This window comes from Emydura macquarii, unplaced genomic scaffold, assembly GCF_026122565.2.
Source record: "Emydura macquarii macquarii isolate MOO-44397 ecotype Brisbane River unplaced genomic scaffold, CSIRO-AGI_Emac_v2 contig_2594, whole genome shotgun sequence".
NCBI lineage: Eukaryota > Metazoa > Chordata > Testudines > Chelidae > Emydura > Emydura macquarii.
In genome coordinates, this window is record NW_027132731.1 from 3,584 (window position 1) to 10,330 (window position 6,747).

The 6,747-nt window shown below is 62.9% G+C and overlaps 1 pseudogene; it reads right to left on the reverse strand.

Moving 5' to 3' along the window:
• Nucleotides 1–397: 397 nt before the first annotated feature.
• Nucleotides 398–6,456, reverse strand: LOC137163494 (guanylate-binding protein 1-like; annotated as a pseudogene).
• Between the last annotated feature and the right edge of the window lie 291 nt (nucleotides 6,457–6,747).

Sequence of the window (6,747 nt, forward strand, 5' to 3'; positions counted from 1 at the left end):
TCTGGGTTCCTAGGTGTGGCCAGTGTCTCACTGCCCTGCCGGTGGTGTTCTGGTAGCCACCTGGCCTGTTTCCTGCCCCACAGATCAGGCCAATAGGCCCATCCATCCCGGTATCCATCTCCCACAGCACTTGAGCATCTTGAGGTGGCGAGACTCCCACAATGCAACCTGCCTGCAACACCTTGTGGGGTGAGATATTCCTCCTCCCCCCGCGAGCCGGGGTCCAGCCCAGCCCACGCAGCATGGGGGCTGGGGGCCCTCGGCGTTGCAGTCAGAACGACCCAGCACTTTGCTGGCAGTTACTGAGCTGCTCACCACAGGAGTGTCCTGTGGCGGGGGGTGTCGCGGGTGAACGGGGCGCTGGGGTGGAGGGGCGAGCAGGTGGTGAGGCTCCTCATCAGAACAGGCGACTGAAGAAGCGGCCGGCGGCCCCGACAGCCTTGCCGATGAAACCGGGTAACACGAGCCCTGCCACCTCACCCAACGTCTCCAGCGCGGAAGAGATCCACGGACGGCTTCTGAATCTCCTCGCTCTGCTGCTGCAGCCGGCGGATCTCGTCCGCCATGCGTCCGGCCTCCTTCTGAAAACCTCCTCAGCAGGGCCTCCTGCTCCTGGGGAACAGCGAGAGTGTCAGGGGGACCCCAGCCTCTTCCCATGGGTTAGGAGGGGTCACGGTAATAGTGTGGGGCAGGGCTGGGACGGATGAGAGCCCAGGGGAGGGGGCTGGGGTTGGGTCTGTCCCTGTGCACCCTGCTGGAGGAGACAACCCCGCGCGCGCGCGCGCGTGTGTGTGTGTGTGTGTGTGTGTGTGTGTGTGTGTGTGTGTGTGTGTGTGTGTGTGTGTGTGTGTGTGTGTGTGTGTGTGTGTGTGTGTGTGTGTGTGTGTGTGTCTGTGTGTGTGTGTGTGTGTGTGTGTGTGTGTGTGTGTGTCCCCCCTTTCCCTGCTGTATATGTGCACGTGTCATTCCCCGCACTGCACTCACCAGCAATCCTGTCACTGGCTCTGCCCCATGGGCCCATGTAGCCTGCTATCCTGCCCCCAGCCTGCCATTTACCAGCACCCGGGCTGCCTCGTGCACAGACATCCCACCCCTGTGCAGACTGAAGCTCCCTGGAACAGGTTCTGCCCATCCTGCGGGTCACCCCCACAGCTCCAAGCACCCACGGGCCCCCCGCTACCTTCAGCTTCTGATCCACCATCTTGCCCTGCTCCTCCAGCAGCTTCTTCCTGTCGCCCTCCAGCTTCTCCTGCAGCTGCCGCAGGTTCTCCTGGTTGCTGCGCTCCTGGTCCTCCAGCTTCTGCTGCAGCTCAGCCTCCTTCTGCCGCAGGATCTGCTGCTCCCGCTCGGCTGCCTCGGCCTGGACTTTGAGGGCTGGGATGGGGATAGAGCCGTGGGTCAGCGCGAGGAGCACCACGGTGACTCTGTGTCCCTCCCCCCCCACCCCAGTGGCACAACGTCTCCCCCGTTGGGTACCTGCCATCTCCTTCTCCTTCTCTGTCAGGGTTTCGTCTGTCTGCAGGATGGACTGGGCCACGGCCTCCTTGGACTGGAGGAACTCCTGCAGCACCGCGTCAGCCTGGGGTTGGAGAGCGGGAGTCACAGGCTCAGGGGGTTTGCCTGGGGATCCAGATCCGGGTCTGGATTCTGGATCACAGCACCGGAGAGCAACGGGGAACTGGCTGGCTCAGGCGGGTGGGGCTGGGACATGGGGCCTTTCCCCTCTAGGGAACGTGGGCTCCCATCCGGCCCCGGAGTCATCCTTCGGTTCCCACTCGACACCCTCAGCGCCTGTTCTGGCTGAGCGGGGCCTGAACCTGGTTTTTAAAGCACAAATCGCCCCACCCACGGGCACTGACCGTTCCCCCTCCAGCAGTCCCAGCACAGCAGTCGAGGGCTGGACGGGCCACGGGAACCAGGTCCCTGGGACACGCTGGCGGGGGAAGGGTACGTGGGTGGGCTGGGCTCACGCTCTGATGCTGCCCCTGCTCTGGGGAGGATCCAGGAACTGCCCGGCTGGGGAAGGTGATGTCCGGTTGTCAGCAGCACTGCCCAGGCTGCAGAACGGGGGTCGCAGACACACACAGGCAGGTTCCAGCCCTTTCCTACCTGGATCCCCTTCCCCGGCACCTGCCGGTATCTCTCCACCACCTGTCGCTGGGCATCCAAGAATCGCCGGTAGCCCCCGGGCACCGCGTAGACCCCCCGGCTGATCTGCTCGTCCAGCTCGTCTGCCAGCTCCAGCAGGGCGGCCGTGCAGCGCTCTGTGGAAGCGAGTTCGTTGTGCCGGCACAGGGCCTGCTTCTGCTTCTCTAGGCAGCACTGCCGGGATGGGCACAGAGAGGCCGGGAGTGAGGCAGTGTGGGGGGTTCAGAGAGGCAGGGAGGGGAGCCAGGAGAGACCCCAATGGGGCAGAGGCTGGGCTGGAGATTGGGCAGGGTATCCTTGGCCTGGCACCTCGGCTTTCCAGCTAAGCACAGCCCGGGCTAGGAGACCCCGGGGAACAGGGTCAGGGGAGCCCCAGCCCCACCCACCCCACAGCAGGGCAACTATCCCGTAACCACTGGGGCCAGCGTGAGGGGCCGTACCATGAGCTCCCCTTGGAAGCGGCGGTCATCGTCCTTGAAGGCGCGCGCCATGAACACCCGCAGCGCCTCCCGCTCGCACTGGGCGTGCAGCTCCAGCAGCTCCAGCATCGTCTCCGTGGGCAGCGCCACCCCCCGCGCCAGCTGCTGCTCGTACACAGCCACGGCCTCCCCCACCGCCGCCGAGTTCTCGATCTGCGCCAGGGCCAGCACCGCGCTCTCCATGCAGGGCACCGCCCCGCTGCGGATGGCGTCCACGTAGGTCACCGCCAGGTTCCCCAGCACTGCCGGAGGGGTGGGGTCAGCACCAGGGTGCCCAGTGAGGTCAGAGGGGAAGGAACCATGCCATGGTGCCCAGCCCCTCCCATGGCCTCCCTGCACCCTGCAGAAACCTGGCTGCTCCCTGCCTCACCCTGCACCCCTTGACCTGCCCTCCCCCTGCAGGATGGACACTGAGCCTGGGACATGCCCCCATCACCCCTAGATACACCCCACTGCCCCATCCCTGCTGGGAATGCACCGTGGTTTCCCCGAGCCTCCTCTCTCCTTGGGAGGCACCCAGATTCCAGATGCCAGCATCAGCCCCACCAGTGCCGGCCACCGGAAAACCCCTCCCAGCTCGGTTCATCCCGCCCAGCACCGCACGAGCCCTGTTGGTCCCAGCATGGCACAGGGAGCTGCTGACCCCTGGCCCGAGGGCTACGGACACTCACTGGTCCCGGTCACCACGTGGCCACCCGGGATGGTCTTGGGCTGTGACGTATCCCAAACGTGGTGGCAGAACCGGGCCGCCTGCTCCTGGAACTCGGGCTCCAGCTCAGCCTCCGAAAGTTCCTCCAGCCGAGCCAGGTCCCTCCGGCCGGCCGGCTGGATGAAGACGAAGCATTTCCGGGCTGGGAAGAACTGGCGGATGCACTCACGGGGCAGGTTGTACAGCTGGGCTCGCTGGCTGCTGCCTGAGGACGAGATGAGAGCTGGGCAGGAGCCCTGCGCCAAGATGCAGCTGCTTCTGGGGGGCAGCGGGGCAGCTGTTGGAAACATTCCCCTGGCATGGAGAGACCTCGCTATCCACGGGGGCTGGAGGGGAACCATCCAAGCTGGGATTTGGCCGGGACATCAAATACTCCAACCAGGAACCAGTAACACCCACGAAACATCAACTCCTTGTTTGTGACTCAAGCAAAATCTGCCACCCCCGTGCAGCATGGTGCCCCCTTGGGCCAGCCCTGACTGCCAGGGAGCTCACCACTCCCGCCTCATGCAGCCTGGCACCAACTCGCGCCACCCTGGGGCCAGCACTGCTCCCCTACCTGGCTTTAGTTTCAGGGCGTTCTCGAGGTACTCGTCCTCGCTGATCTCCCGCCCGTCCAGCTCCAGCTGCAGCGTGAAATCCCGCACGGCCCACACGAAGGCTGGGAAGAACCTCACAAAATCAGCCGAATCCTCCCCATCCTGCCGGCTGCCCCCGGCCGTCGCCTTCACCTTGATGCGCTCCGTCAGCTCCGTCACGTAGCTGGGACCGGCTAAGGAACCAGAGATGAACTGCCCCCCCCATAGAGTCCCTCTCCATTAGGGCCCCCAGACCCACCTGCAATGAGGACTCAGAAGGGACTGGGCAAAGGGGAGGATATTCAGTCAGCATCCCGGAAGCAGGGATTGAACCCACAACCTTCAGGGTCCAGCAACAGACACCAGCAGCACTGGAGCTGACGGAGCAACTGTGCAGCTGAGGGCAGTAGTGGGTTGTTATCCCCTTACACTGAGCGGCTGCTAGAGGGCGCTGTGGAGCACACACTGCGCTGTGGGACACCATTTCACTGGGGGTGAAGCGTTTGGATAGAACCGCGGGACCCTTCCCCAGGGAGATGGGCCCCCCTCCCAGCCACCAGGCAAGGATACTGCAGCTGGTCCATGGCCTGCTGGTTGATAGTGCCCATGCTGTTATAGACCAGGGTGCTGCTGAGCAGCACGGCCAGCGCGAAGATCCACGTGTCGTTCTTTGTGTCGCCCTGGAACGACACCCACCATCACCGTCCCCAGCACGTCCCAGCCACAGAGCTCGCAGGGCAGGGCAGGATCACCAGCCCCTTGGCACAGAGGGGGAAACTGAGGAACAGGGCACAGACTGGCCCAGCTCTCTGGAAGCCCAGCCCAGGGCTCTCTCTGCCAGGCCACAGTGAATTCCTGTTCTTCGAGCCGGGAGAGTCGCTATTTGAGGTTGGCATATTTCCCCCCACACACCCCAGGAAATCCCCAGCTCCTGGAGGCACGTGAAGGGGAGGGGCTCCCATTGCTCGCCTGTTACTGAAGTAAGTTTCTGACCTGTGTGGCTGTGTTAAAGCTTTGGGAAGGCGACACCCCCTCCCGCCCCAGGGGTGCAGCCACAGCAGCCTGCAGAGCAGGGCAGGGGGTTCAGCTGCTCTCATGCATCTTTGGGTCCCTGGTGGCTGGCGATGCCGGCTCCTCCCTCCACCTACGGCAGGGAGATGCCGACACGCGGCCAAGCCTGCGGGATCCTTCTCAACGGATCCATCATATCTGCAGTGACTGAGCCCTCGCCAGGCTGAATGTATTTATCTTCACACTCCCTCTGGCAGGCAGGACAGGGCGTTGGCCCCATCATCTAAATGGGTAACTGAGTCCACGCTCAAGGGGCAATCCAGCAGGGATTTGAACCCGGGTTTCCCGAACGCCAGGCCTGTGCTCCAGCACGACAACAGCTTGGGAAACTTTCACGGAAGGACGTCGAATTGTTGATACCAAAACCAGGGGTGAAACAGGGTCGGCTGAGATGAATTTCCCAACTTGAAAAATTATTGGGAAAAAATGTCAGAATTGTGGAAACGACCCGACCGGCTGTTTTCCTAAATGGAACAATTTGGTAAATTTGGACCGAGTTAAGAAAGCGAAAAAGAAGGAAAATGAAATGTTTGAAAATTATCCAATTTCTTTTGCGTGACCCAGACCCAGGACACGTTTCCTATTTTCAGTCCCTGCCACTTTTCCCCATTTTGACTTTTCATCACGATTCAGGACAGGAAAGTTTTTCTATATCTCAACAGTTCTCCCAGGGCGAGCCAAGCACTTCCAGCCACACACCTGGACCTTCCTTCCCAGCCCCCACACGGCATCCCCTGCACCCCAGCACCGGCTCTGCCCCAGTCAAAGGGTGTCAGCTCTACCTCAGACAGCTCCTCCTTCACCAGCAAGGGGCTCCTTTGCTAGGAGTCCAACCCTTAGGAGAGGGAGCTCCTTAAATACCTCATCCCCTTTCCCAGCATGCCTTGTCCTGAACTACAATTCCCAGCAGCCCCTGGGAACTACAAGTCCCAACAGCTCCTGCATGTCAAGGGACTTTACAGCCTGCTCTGCAAATTGGCTGACTCTCATACACACCCCACCCCCCACTCACCTTCTCCACGTCGCCCAGCCCCTCGGTGTCCAGCAGCACCAGGGTGTGGCCGGCCCGGTGGGGATGGGGCACGCACCACATCCAGATGCCCTTGGTGTGAGACTGCACCGTGGAGCCCAGCGAGAAACCTGGGGGAGAGACGGGCGGAGTTGGGACAGACACAGAGTGACAGAACCCAAGAGTCCTGGCTCCCATCCGCCTGCTATAACCACTAGACCCCACTTCCCTCCCAGTGCCAGGGAAGAGAACCCAGGTGTCCCGGTGCCCCGTCTGTCTCACCCGTTCTCTTGCCGGCCAGTTTGTTCATGAGGTAGGACTTGCCGGTGCGGTACAGCCCGGCGACGGCCACCACCACCACGGGCTGGGCGATCTCCGCCAGCACCCGCAGCGCCTCCTGCTGCACCCACAGCTCCCCGGCCGGGCTGTTCTCGATCAGGCAGACGGGGGCCGGCATGGGGATCTCCATCGCGCTAGGCAGGCGGCCTACGGACACAGAGCGGGGAGGGTGAGCGCGGGGGGAGGCGAGATGCAGGGGGCAATGAGATACAGGGCCAGGCCCCCCCACCCACAAGTGTCGCCCACTGCAGCTCACCCCAGGTGCAGACAAGCCCTGGCAATCCTGCGCATGGCTGCACACCCCCGGCCGGTGCCCCTTTAATCGTACCTGCCGGGGCTGCTGCTGGAGAGGCAGGATGGTCCAGTGGTCAGAGCGTGAGCCTGGGACATGGGGTCAAGTCCTTGCTCCACCAC